Below are 13,177 nucleotides of genomic sequence, written 5' to 3' on the forward strand. Positions count from 1 at the left end.
CTTCTCCTTCAACTCCCTCATCTTTTGATGTAATTCGTTCACTTGTGACGGCAAAAGAGGATAAAAAGTAACCTTTCGACCATCCTTCTCCAGTGAATATCGGTTAGACCTCCCATCATGTTTGGTTGACCTATCATATTGCCAAGGTCTACCTAACAACAAATGGCATGCTTGCATTGGTATCACATCACAAAGTACTTCATCTTTGAAGTTTCCTACCTTAAACCATATCACACATTGCCTCATTACCTTCAATTCGCCGCATTCGTTCAACCATTGTAACTTGTAAGGGCTAGTATGAAGTGTAGTTGGTAATTTCAGAAAGTTCACCATAGCAACACTAACGACATTCACACAACTACCACTATCAACTACCACTAGGGTCGTCTATTGCCTTACTAATCATAGCACGTCTAACTAGAAAGTTTGGAACCTCCACTCCCCTTCTTGTGGGCAAATAACTTCACCATTATCATCATCATCATCAAGTTGCCTATTTTTAGTTTTCTCTTTATCTTGAGGCTCGTCCTCATCCTCCTCTTTTTCAAGACCCACCTCCTTACCAAGATAATAGAATCTCCCTTCCCGTAGGATCACGCTGTATCGATTTGCACATTCATTAGATTTATGTTCCCAACCTTGGCACTTGAAACATTGGAATCCTTTTGGGTTAAGATACTTGAGAACTTCTTGTTTTGGAGGAATTTTATGGACTGTTTTGGGCTCGAGCAGCCTTGTAGTGGTGGGTTGGTCCTTGTTTTTGGGCCAACCCAAAGAGGATTGAACCACATCCTTGCTTCTAGGGCAACCCGGGGTGGATTGTCCCCTTGCCTTGAACGACGACCTCTCTTTAAGGTCCCTTTCAATATCAAGCGCCGCTTGGAAAATACCCTCAACGGTATCAAATTTGTGAAGTGTTAAATGAGTGGAGATCTCTTTGTTCAACCCACACTTGAATCGGATAATGTCATGACTGATTTGTTCCCCACAATGATCAAGTTTCAACATGAGTTGTTGAAACTCATCATAATATGCCATCACACTTTTATTTCCTTGACGTAAGTTGTACAATCTAGCAAGCAATTTATGGCGATAGTTCTCAAAAAGGTAGCGCTGCCTCATCAAGAACCTTAACAAAAACCAAGGTGGTGGCTGCCGATCAACTAATTCATCACCAAAATGCTTGATGTACTCCCACCAAGTCTTGGCATAACCCTCAAAATGAGCTATGGCATAACAACTTGTCTTTTCTTCTGAGCTATCATTAACTTGGAAAACTTTATCACAAGCTGATTCCCATGGTAAGTAAGCCTCGGGGTCACTTTCACCCTTAAATATAGGTAAGCTTAATTTGATGGTATTGAGGACTACGTCTCTTTCTTGGTGTCGATTTTTCCTTTCTCCATACCTCGGTACCTTCTTGGATCAACACGGCCCCCTCTCAGCTCCCCATCCCTTATGTAGACATCATCAAAGGGTGCATATCCATCATACTCCTCTCTACCATGTTCCTCAAAGTGAGATGGTTGGTTTTGGTGATTTAGAATCTGATTTGGAGGAATTGGGATTTATGGAGGAGGTGGTCTTTGATTTGGTGGAGTTTGGTAAGGTAGGTTCAGATTTTGTGGGGGTAATGGATGGTCAAATCCTTCTCGTGGGACTGGAGGAGTTTAGGAATGGCGAGGCCTATTCGCTTCTTGGTTTGGAGGGAAAGTAGTGGTATGATTTGTGGCATTTAGTGGGTTTAGAGGCAGATTCATTATTTGGTGCAATGTTTCGTGTGAGACAGTGGTGGATGAAGTTCTTTCAGGCCCACTTGAAGGAATATGATGAGGATTAGATGTATGAAAGTTTCTTTGACTGTCTACTTGCTCCAATCTCCCACTTATCGTAGTCAAATCTCCCATCATTGCCCCAACTTCCGTATTCAACCTCTCTAAACTTCTGGTAATGGCCTCAAGTTTGGCCTTCATAGTTTCTTGTTCAATAGTACCCCTACTTTGGGATGTGCTTCCTTCCGTGTTAAGGTGTCACCTACACAATCAGCAAACAAGTTAGCGTTAACCTCTCCTCACTCACACTCTCTCGGTTCACTCACACATGAGCTCCACAAGTGTTGTAGATTGGCTAGTAACCGTGAATCCTTAAGATTTGACTAAAGCTCTTGTCCATAGTAGATTCTTGTTTGAAACTCAATGAATTCTCGAAGGACTAGTGTTAAGAAGTTACAACGTATTCAAACGAATAAAAGCACCTAAGTAAACGTGGACATGAACAAAGGAACTCAAAAGGACTAATTGACAACCTAGTAGGAGTGTACTAGCTTGTTAATTAGTTCTGGAACCAAGTAATGAAACTAAGAATCAACAATTAGAAACTAGAAAAACCTAAATTTGAGCTTATTAATGACATGAACAGTAGCAAATGGGTCATGTGACAGAATGCAATTGGTCTTGGTACCACACAATTTAAGCACAAAATCTGAAATTTAATTCTTTACACAATTTGGAAAGGATGACAATTGGTTTTAGAGGGAAAACATGTCTTGAAATAACAAAAGTATCTTGTCCCACAACACAAGGTTCTTGAAATAAGAAAAAGTATCTTGTCCCACAACACAAGGTTCTTGAAATAAGAAAAGTTATCTTGTCCCACAACACAAGGTTCTTGAAATAAGAAAAAGTTGCTGAAAAGTAGAAGTTTAGTCTAGGAAGTGATGGGTTCAAGGCTTCTCACAACAATCTTTACAACTTTCAGCTTCACCTCTTGAATTTATGTTGCACTTTTTGATTGTGTTAAGTTGTAAGAAAAGATAAAGAACTAGATGAACATCACAACAACCTTCAATATCAAAACAACAACTTCTTCAAAAACATGACACAACATCACCAATTGTCAACAACAAGTCACAGCATATGGCCAATATTTTAGTGTTGGTGAGAAAGAAACCCACACTAGAAACAAACTAAACAAGAAAAATAATACAAGATATATCCAAAAAAAAGAAAAGAAAATCTCAGCCCATACATCAACACAACACAATTTTCGGCCAAGACCACAAAGGTGGCAGATTTGACTGTTTCTGGAATTTTCAGATTTCAGTTTTTTTTTTGTTTTTTTTTTATAGTTTTCATGGTTTCAAGCCCAATATTGATCTTGTTAGAACAAAAATCAAAGACGGCTTTGATACCAAATGATGAATATCAAGTCCATAACAGAAGAATCCAACAACAACAACAAGATGAACAAGCTAACACAAGAACTACAAGATGAGCAAAAGGTGCTAGTGAATCGAAATAGGCCACACCCGGCTTCACTAGACTTCAAAATCACAATGACAACAACATGAAAGATTACAAATAGTATAATGTTAACAACAAGAACAACAAATGGCAGAACTATAGTGAACAAAATCAGCCCCACACGGCCTGACAGATTCCAAGTTCTACTCTCAAGAACAAGAGAGAGAGAAATGTTCAATGTTAAAAGACTTGTTGTGAAATATGAAGTATGAACTAAGTACTAAAAATAACCCTACCAGCATCTATTTATATTACACACAAAATGAAAGACAAATGGCCCTCCTACCCTTCAGTTATCGAGCACCCTTGGAGTGTAATTTATTACACTTCAAGGCTCCTCTTCACACTTAAAAATATTTAAGATCTTTGGCGGATCAAGTACCAATTCACACACTACCATTTTCATGAACATGGCTTGTAGTTTTTGTAACTCCCGAGCTTGGCTTCGTGTGAATGGTCGAGAACGTATTGGACAGCTTTGTACACCCGTATCAACTTGAGCATATGTATGGTGTGTTTGATAAGTCTTAAGTTAGTAATGATTTTGATGGATTTGATCATGTGTATGGAGAGATTGTGGATAATGAAATGTATTTTGTTAAGGGAGGCCTACTAATAGGTCCTTATCTTTGTGTGCTAGTCTTCCTTTAAGAACAAATACTGTAGGTAAGTGTGATAGTAAATAGAATGAGTAGCTTCGGATTATTCCCTTGTCCACTTCACCAAATGATCACGGTGTACTAGTGGGGTGGGGAAGGGATTGTTTTGGCTTGTCTTATTTTCACTTAATTTTACCGTAGCCCTATCCTTTATGATGCATATACAAATTGTTTCATGGACAAAATAAGGGATTTCTGGTTGTATGTCAAATATGTACCTCCTTGGCATGATAATCTAGTGCAAGGGATACTTAACCACAGCCTAGACCTTTGTTTACTATTTCCCTTAGACCCTGGAATACTCTTGAGAGGTAAAAGTTATAGTTTTGGGTCATGCTCACTTATTTTTATATTGATGTTATTCATGTCTTTGGTATCCTTTATGCTAAGATTTTTATGTCAAATACCAAGGATATGTGGGTGTATGTCAAGTGTGAGCAACCATGGGTTGATGATATGAGTGTGGTACTAATACTCATATTTTACACTCTTTGGCATGAAATCGGACATTTGGTCTATCAAGTAAGCTTCTGAGGTTATCCTATAATAGTGATACAAATGGTAGCATATTACATCCCATGAAGCGAATGACCTTGGTCCCACTCTCTAATGTGTTAAAACACCTCAATACATTCTTATTATTAACCCTGCACATCTATTTTCAATAGAAAATTTCAGATGTTCTCTGTTTACTCAAATAAGACCCATGTGTATTTTCAGCTTCTAAACACTTCATTGTGTGTGCCAACAGCTTCCTACCTCATTGTTGTTGCATTAAGTGTTCATTTATATGCATCTTATTATTAGATTATTGGTTCAAGGGACCATAATGTGATGATCACCAAAGTAACAATCTCAAAGGCTTTAAAGTAAGTAACGCAAATCTGTAAAATGAGTGGCAGCTCAAGGGTGTAAGCCTATGGGCCAATCTCAATACCCTTATATGTGGGTTGAAGCTCAGGGGATAAGCCTAGCATAGGTTGATCCCAATCTTTATATGTAGGTGGCAGCTCAGGGTCGTAAGCCTAGCATGGGCCGATCCTAATTTATCTATTTACTACTGATCAGCTGGCCATTTGCATTATATATGGCTTACAAAGATTATGAAGTAAGAAAGGTAAAAATAAATAAAGGAACGTAATGTATGTAGTCCCACAAGTATATATAAAGGTGGTCTACTAGTACTACTTATACACTTGTATCTGATTTCTATTGAGCTCTTGTATTATGAACCTTCAGCCTTACATATTCAGTACATATTTTTGTACTGACATCCCTCACGAGAGACCTGTATTTCATTTTGCAGGAACAGGTACTTCAGCTCATACACCTCACTAGTAGAAGCGCAGGCTTTTCAGTGACCATTGGTGAGCTCCAGGTTGATTCGGGGCTTTTCGAGTCTATTCCGTATACTTTGGTATTATGCACTGAGTCAAGAGTAGGGCGGGCGTTTGTCCCGACCCTAACTAAGTCTATGTATCTTTTAGAGGCTTTGTAGACTAATGTAAAGTCATGGTAGTGTTTGTGTTTAGACGTGGTGGCCCCAACGGCCTAGTGTTGTATATATAAGTTTGTGCTTGCCTATGTAATTATTTACATGCATAAGAAGTACAATGTTATGAATTGGTTCTCTCAGGCTTTTATGGCTACGGGTGCTTGTCCGCCCCAATAGGAGTTAAGGCATGATATTTCAGATTCAATAAAGGACCCAAAACAGTCCACTACACAAGATGACAACAACAAAAATAAAGGATAGATAGTGAGACCAACATTATTACAAGATTAAGAACTAAAGAGTGTATTAAACTCAGAAACCCCTACATAATGTAATAATCAAAACCACACTCTTACAGTGACCGCCAAGGGAATCAACTCACCTCAAGATCCACTATTTCCAAGCAAAGATCAATACTAGCTTTTCCAATCCCTAACTAAGACTTAAGTGTTCTACTCTCAAGAGAGAGGATTTTTAATGTTTCAATCTTTCATCTTTCATAAAACATTTGAGAGAAGACCAAAAAAGTCCTACTTATAGTATATTACAAAAGAAGGCAAAAAGACTACACTACCCTTAATGACCAAGGGTGGCCTTGATGTGTTGGAAAACAATATGAATTGTCCAAAATGCCCTTAATAAAGGGCACCAAAATTGTGAACCAACAAAGGTGATCCAAACCCGAGAGTCCTTAAGTCTTCAAGGCTCCAAGCAATCTTCCACACTCGGGTTTGATCAATGGTAGGCTCAAAACGTCCCCTCCAAGTATGATCCCATGCCCTCCATGTGACCAAAGCTTTATTCTTCACATAGTGACTTTGAATGATTCTTCACATATTCTTATATCATCCTCCCCTTCTTGAAAAAGATTCGATCTCAAATCCAAACATTGCAAAACCGAAGAGAGGGCAAATAAATACAAACTTCTCATGGCATGAGGGTTAGGGTTAGCACAACAAATCATCTCAACATACCAAGGTTGGACATATTTGCAATATAACCAAGGATCCTTTGAATTAAATATTAAAAGATCAATAAAAGGTGCACAAAAGATTTGGTTACGGGAATCACCAAGATATAAAGAAATTACATAGGTCCTAATGACGTCAAATAATCCACAAAGTAGAGCTTCTTTCATCTTATGAGCTGTAAGACACCATTGCTTCTTTATCTCGTCAAAAGACCACACCAAGGAGGTTTTGATTGGTTCTAAAGCCCATAAAATCCATTTAGCATTATTATGCAGACACATGGATAGATCAACAAACTTCCTATCTCGACATAAAATAAATCCAAAACTAGCATGGACACAATCATAGGCAAATAGGTAGTATAGGAAAGAATCATGTGCAAAGGCATTCACGGGTGAAGAATAAGCATTTAAACACATACACATTCTTTCCTTCAAATAACTAGACAACTTTGCATCCACAAGTTAGAATTCATGCAATTTAGGCACAAGTGTGTCAAACAAGGATACACATTTAGGAACATTACCCTAAGGAGTCAATGACACCTTTGACCTCGGGTTTTCAAGAAGGACTACACATTTCTTACCCTTAAGAGTACTCTCATCTTTCAAAAAGAGATTCTCATCTTTCAAAAAGAGATTTCTATCTTTAGTAGGAATGTTGTCACACCATAGGGGGTTAGCATATCGGCTATAGCCTTTAAGGTAAGCTATACCACCATTCTCACCACTAGGGTGATTAGGAGTGTGTAAATCATCTTCATACCTGACATTATACCTAAAGAGAGCATGATCTATTTCCCAGGCAGATTTGGAACAAACACGTTCATCACTCTCTAAAAGATCAATATCATGTTTCAAGAGATTTCAAGCATAAGATTGTCCCGAAAATGGCTCTCGGGTTCACTCCCATTTTGGTGACCAATATTTCAAGTACTTCACTCACTTGAGTTCTATTAATCACATCACACACATACTCAAGTGGTGGACAATTTTCACAAGTAAGTTGATCAACACCGATTACACAAGATGATGTACTTCCGTTCAACATATAGGTTTCAACACTAGGTGGACATAAATTAACCTTACAAAGAGAGCCAATTTGTTCATCAATAGGATCAAATAGTGTATCCACACTCACAACATGTACATCATCAACAAGAGACGAAGAATCATTTGAATCACGAGTAAGTAAGCTACTACTCACACTCAATGTTCCCCTTATATCACATTTGTACCTACACAATGAACAAACAAAATTAGTAGTAAAAGCTTCTCACTAACACTCGTATACACTCACTCACCTTTGTGATTCTCACAATTGGAGCGGTGAATAATGAAAGTTGCTTATACTCCGGTAGTCAATAATAGGATGTCAATTCTACTTGGCAGCCGGAATAGATTCTTGTTTGATCGACTCAAGACACCAAAATAAAATTTACTTACGAACTTGAAACAAAGAAGTTATTACGAGTTAAAAATCAAAAAAACACACAAAAAATGAAGGCACAAAAGGAACGGATTCAATAATTAATCTACAACTAAGTAGGTGATTCCTAGTTGTTAATTAATTCTAGAATCAAGACAGGAAACTAAGGAAACAATAAAGTGAAACTAATAATCTAAAATTTGAGCCAAAATTTAATGTGTGAACAGTAACTTGATGACATGGCAGCCACGTATTGGTTGCAGTTTCTACAATTTTGATTTTCCAAAGCCCAAGTCTTGACCAATTTTAATTTGGATTGGTAGAATTTGTTCTAAGGAGGGAAGAATAAGTCTTGGAGCCTTTTTTTCAAGTTTCAAATTTCAAGAATTGAATTTTGTAGTACTTTTCCTTAAAACATGGACCCTTGTTTCATGGGAAAGTAGTTGAGAAGTGATGTAAAGTCTTTTGGTGGTTGGGGGTCTTTCAAGACTAACAATTAATTACACCTCTTTCCTTCAACTTTTAGGACCTATCATTCACTTTATGTTCTAACAATATATGAATGAAGGTGAAGAACTTAAAGAACAACAATTACCACACCAAGAACAATAATAACAATCTTCAAGAACAACAATAATTCCAACGGCCAACCCCAATCCACAACAACAAATGGCCAAGTCTCTTTAGTGTTGTGTTTTCGGTTTTAACAAGAGATGAAATTTATGAAGAAATTCAAGAACAACAACAATATTCACCAAGAACAACAACGACAACACTTCTTTCAACAACAACAACCAAACACACCGCTTGTCAAGTTTCTCAACAACAATGGGTCAAGCTTATGTTCACAACAACATCAAAATACAAGCTCAAATCAAGATATGTACTCAATGTGTTAGTGAGGAACAAAACTAACACTTAGACAAAATAAAGACAAGTAAAAATCTTGGCCAAGACATAACAAAAACACAATTTTTTGCCAAGAACACAAAATGGACAGATTGTTCTTTTTCTGGAATTTTTAGATTTTAATTTTTTTTTTGATTTTTCAAGTGAGCTAGCCTAAGATTTGATCTTATAGGAACAAGTTCAATACATTCTTTGATACCAAATGATACAAGAAAGACATCGAAAGGCACAAAACACACTTTAAATCAGTCTCCAATCTTAAGGATCTGAGGACTAAGATGGAGACCACTCTTGGATTTGCTATCAACAATAAGAATAAAAGATACAATGGTATAACACCAAAAATAGATACAAAATGTGAGGAACAAGATGAATAACAATAATACAAGTTTCGGATTCAACAAAGGACCCAAAATAGTCCACTACACAAGATGACAACAACAAAAGTAAAGGATAGATAGTGAGACCAAGATTATTACAATATTAAGAATTGAAGAGTGTATTAAACTCAAAAACCCCTAATTAATGTAATAATCAAAACCATACTCTTACGGTGACCGCCAAGGGAATCAACTCACCTCAAGATCCACCGTTGCTAAGCAAAAATCAATACTTTTCCACGCTCTAACTAAGTGTTATACTCTCAAGAGAGAGGATTTTTAATGTTTCAATCTTTCATATTTCATAAAAATAATGAGAGAAGACCTAAAAAAATCCTACTTATAGTATATTACAAAAGAAGGCAAAAAGACTACACTACCCTTAATGACCAAGGGTGGCCTTGGTGTGTTGGAAAATAATATGAATTATCCAAAATGCCCTTAAGGCTAAGTGACCAAAATGCCCTTAATAAAGGGCACCAAAACCATGAACCAACAAAGGTGTTCCAAACCCGAGAGTCCTTAAGTCTTCAAGGCTCCAAGCAATCTTTCACACTCGGGTTTGATCAATGGTAGTGTAACATCCTGTATTTTGCTTGTACTTGTTCTAATTATATGGAACTTGGTATAGCCTTTTGATATATATAATGTATGAGAATAGTTATGCAAGTATTAATGGTATAGATGGAATTATAGATGTTGCCCGCACAGTTTAATGTGATGCAACTAAGTTAACGTTAAAATAACTATTTAAACTTAGAATCGTAAGCTAGTATTTGAATCTAAAGTTTAAAGTGACCAAGTTTGTATAAGTTGAAGGTTAGATTAAAGGGATTAGGAGCTGAAAATGGAGCAAAATATTGAGGTGCTTACTTGACTTATTTAAGCTAGTAGGTGAGTCACCTACTTAAGTTGTTTGGACCAAATTAACAGACCCAGGGCTATGGATCAGATTTGGGTTAGGATAATATACTCAAACAAATTAACAGACCCATCGCTATGGATCAGATTTGGGTCTATGATAATATACTCATTTGGGCCAAATTGAACAAAAGAGAAAGAAAATAGATAAGTGGCCCAACACACCAATATGCCCAAGTTTTTTAAGCCGTAAATAAGAATTTTTAAGTAAGTAGGTGCATCACCTACTTTGAAAATTCGTGCAGCTTGAACCCTTAAGTAGGTACATCACCTACTTGGACCAATTTGACGAACTTTATGGTCCAAAATGAAGCTAAGGAGGTGGACAATATAGGGCCTTTAAAAGGCCAAGTTGCTGGTCATTTTACTTCACTTTTAAGTCATAAAAAAGGAGTATATTTCAGCAAATCTCTCTATTCTCTCTAAAACAACAAGAACAGCAGCCCTATTTTTCCTTCTAGGGTTCTTGAAGAAACCCTCACCTTTGCAGCCCAAGGTAAGTGAAAAACACTTAAGGTTTTGTTTAATTGTCTCATGGAAGATTAGGAAAACAAGTTATAAGTGTTTGAATATAAGTATATGGCTGATTATAGAACAAGCTGTTTGTTCACATTTCCTTGTTATTGAGGAAATTTTTTTCTTCTTCTTTGGTTTAAGTGTGAAGGAAAGTTCAAGCTCTTGAAGAGTTCAATTAAAGGAATAAGTTGATGAATTGAGGTAAGGTGACTGCTCCATTTTATTTTTCTTATGTATGAATTTGAGAGGGAATTATGGATGTCTTGTTATTGAGAACTCAAGAGATGATGAGTTCAATAATTGATTGTTACAATAAAAGGGATTTGGGACTATTTTGTGGAATATTTTGTATGTATATGTTATGGGCTGCCATGTTGAAGTTGGATAAAGGTATGATGAGTTTGTAATGAATTATAGAAGAAAAATGTGGTGATACACCACCGAACTAATGTTTGCTGCCCAATCTATTTTGCGTATTTTTTGGAATGTGTAATGAAAGTAGAGGTGGTTTTGGTGAACCTTATAAGAACCTATATGTAATGTGGGTGTAATTGGAGGAAAACAATGGGTTAAAATAACACCCTTATTTGATAGATTAATAGTTGCTGCCCGGTTACTGTTTTGAGTGAAATTAAGTATCTAAAATGTGTTGATTGGTTACTAATACTAGTTTACCATATATTCTATTGTATATAAGTAATCTAAAAGGCGGGAAGTCAAGTCGGGTTAGTTTCTGAGTCAAATAACTAGGTATGTAAGGCATACTCTATTTCACACTCTTTGGCATGAAATCGTACAATTGTTCCATCAAGCAAGTTTCCAAGGTTATCCTATAACAAAGTGATACATAATGGCAGCACATTACACTCCATGTATCCAATGACCTTGTTCCCACTCTCTAACATATTAGAATACCTCAATACGTGCTTATTATTAAATCTACGCGTCTATCTTCACTAGAAAATTTCCGAAGTTCTCTGTTTGTTGAAATAACACCCATGTGTTATTTCAGCTTCTAAACACTTTATTTGTGTACCAAAATCTCCCTACCTCATTGTTGTTGCATTAAGTGTCTATTTACATGTCTCTTATTAGCGTATTACTGGTTCAAGGTACCATAATGTGATGACCACCAAAGTAACAATCTCAAAGGCTAAATAAACTATGTAATGCAAATCTTTAAAATGATGTGTGGCAGTTCAGGGGTATTTGCCTAGCATTGGCCGATCTCTATACCTTTATTTGAGGGTGGCAGCTTAGGGGCATAAGCCCAGCATGGGCCAATCCCAATCTTTCTATGTAGGTGGCAGCTCAGGGGCGTAAGCCTTGCATGGGCCGATCCTAATTTATCTATTTACCACTGATCAGCTAGTGATTTGCATTATATGGCTTACAAAGATTATGAAGTAAGAAGGTAAAATTAAGGGAAAAAATGTAATGTACATTATCCCACAAGTATTTATAAAGGTGGTCTACTAGTACTACTTATACACTTGTATCACATTTCTATTGAGCTTTTGTATCAAGTGTGTTGTTACCTTTTGCCTTATATATTTAGTACATATTTTTGTACTAACGTCCCTTACGGGGGACCTGAATTTTATGCTGCAGGCACAAGCACTTCAGCTCATACAACTCACTAGTAGGAGCGTAGGCTTTTCGGGGACTATTGGTGAGCTCCAGGTTGATTTGGGGCTTTCTGAGTCTGTTCCATATATCTTGGTATTGTACAATAAGTCAAGAGCAGGGCGAGGGTTTGTCCCGACCCTAACTAAGTCTATGTATCTTTTAGAGGCTTTGTAGACTAATGTAAAGTTATGGTAGTGCTTTGTCTTTAGATGTGGTGGCCCTAACGGCCAAGTATTGTATATATCAATTTGTGTTTGCATATGTAATTATTATCATCGATAGATAATTTCATGTTTGTCAGAACCTTTAGTTTATATAGTTACATGCATGGGAAGTACAAGTTTTTGAATTGGTTCTCTCGGGCCTTTACAGCACGAGTGCCTGTCCGCCCCAATAGGATTTGAGGCATGCCAAAAGTGGTATCAGTATAGTTTATCCTAGGGAGTCTACAAAGCCGTGTCTACGTAGAGTCTTGCTTACGGGTGTGTTGTGCACCACATCTATAAGGAAGAGACTGTGGGCATTTAGGGGTTGTCTTTTTTTCTTCATATCTTAGATCGTGCAATAGAGCCCATGTTGTAGGTGAAGTCATATTCAACCATTGAACCTATTTTTTCCTCTTATTATAGTAAACATGCTGGTTGCAAGAAGGAGTAAGACTATAGGTAAGCGAAGGGATGTGGCTGCCGAAGAAGGGACCAACAAGTCACCACCTAGACAAGCTAATCATTGCGAGGCTCAAGATAAGTTTTTATCCCAGACTTCTTCAACTACTCCCTCTCCAGAAAAGCTAAGAAGGAAAAGAACCACATCCTCAGAACCACCTATTAATGCTACTGACCAAGATCTAAGGAATGCGGTGTAATTATTGGCTCGTATAGTTTCTAGACAAGCTCAAGGACCAGCCATTCCAACCACAGGTTCTATTGTTATAGATAGGGCAGCTGGCCTATGGACGCAGGATGTT

This window comes from Capsicum annuum, chromosome 4, assembly GCF_002878395.1.
Source record: "Capsicum annuum cultivar UCD-10X-F1 chromosome 4, UCD10Xv1.1, whole genome shotgun sequence".
Classification (NCBI taxonomy): domain Eukaryota; kingdom Viridiplantae; phylum Streptophyta; class Magnoliopsida; order Solanales; family Solanaceae; genus Capsicum; species Capsicum annuum.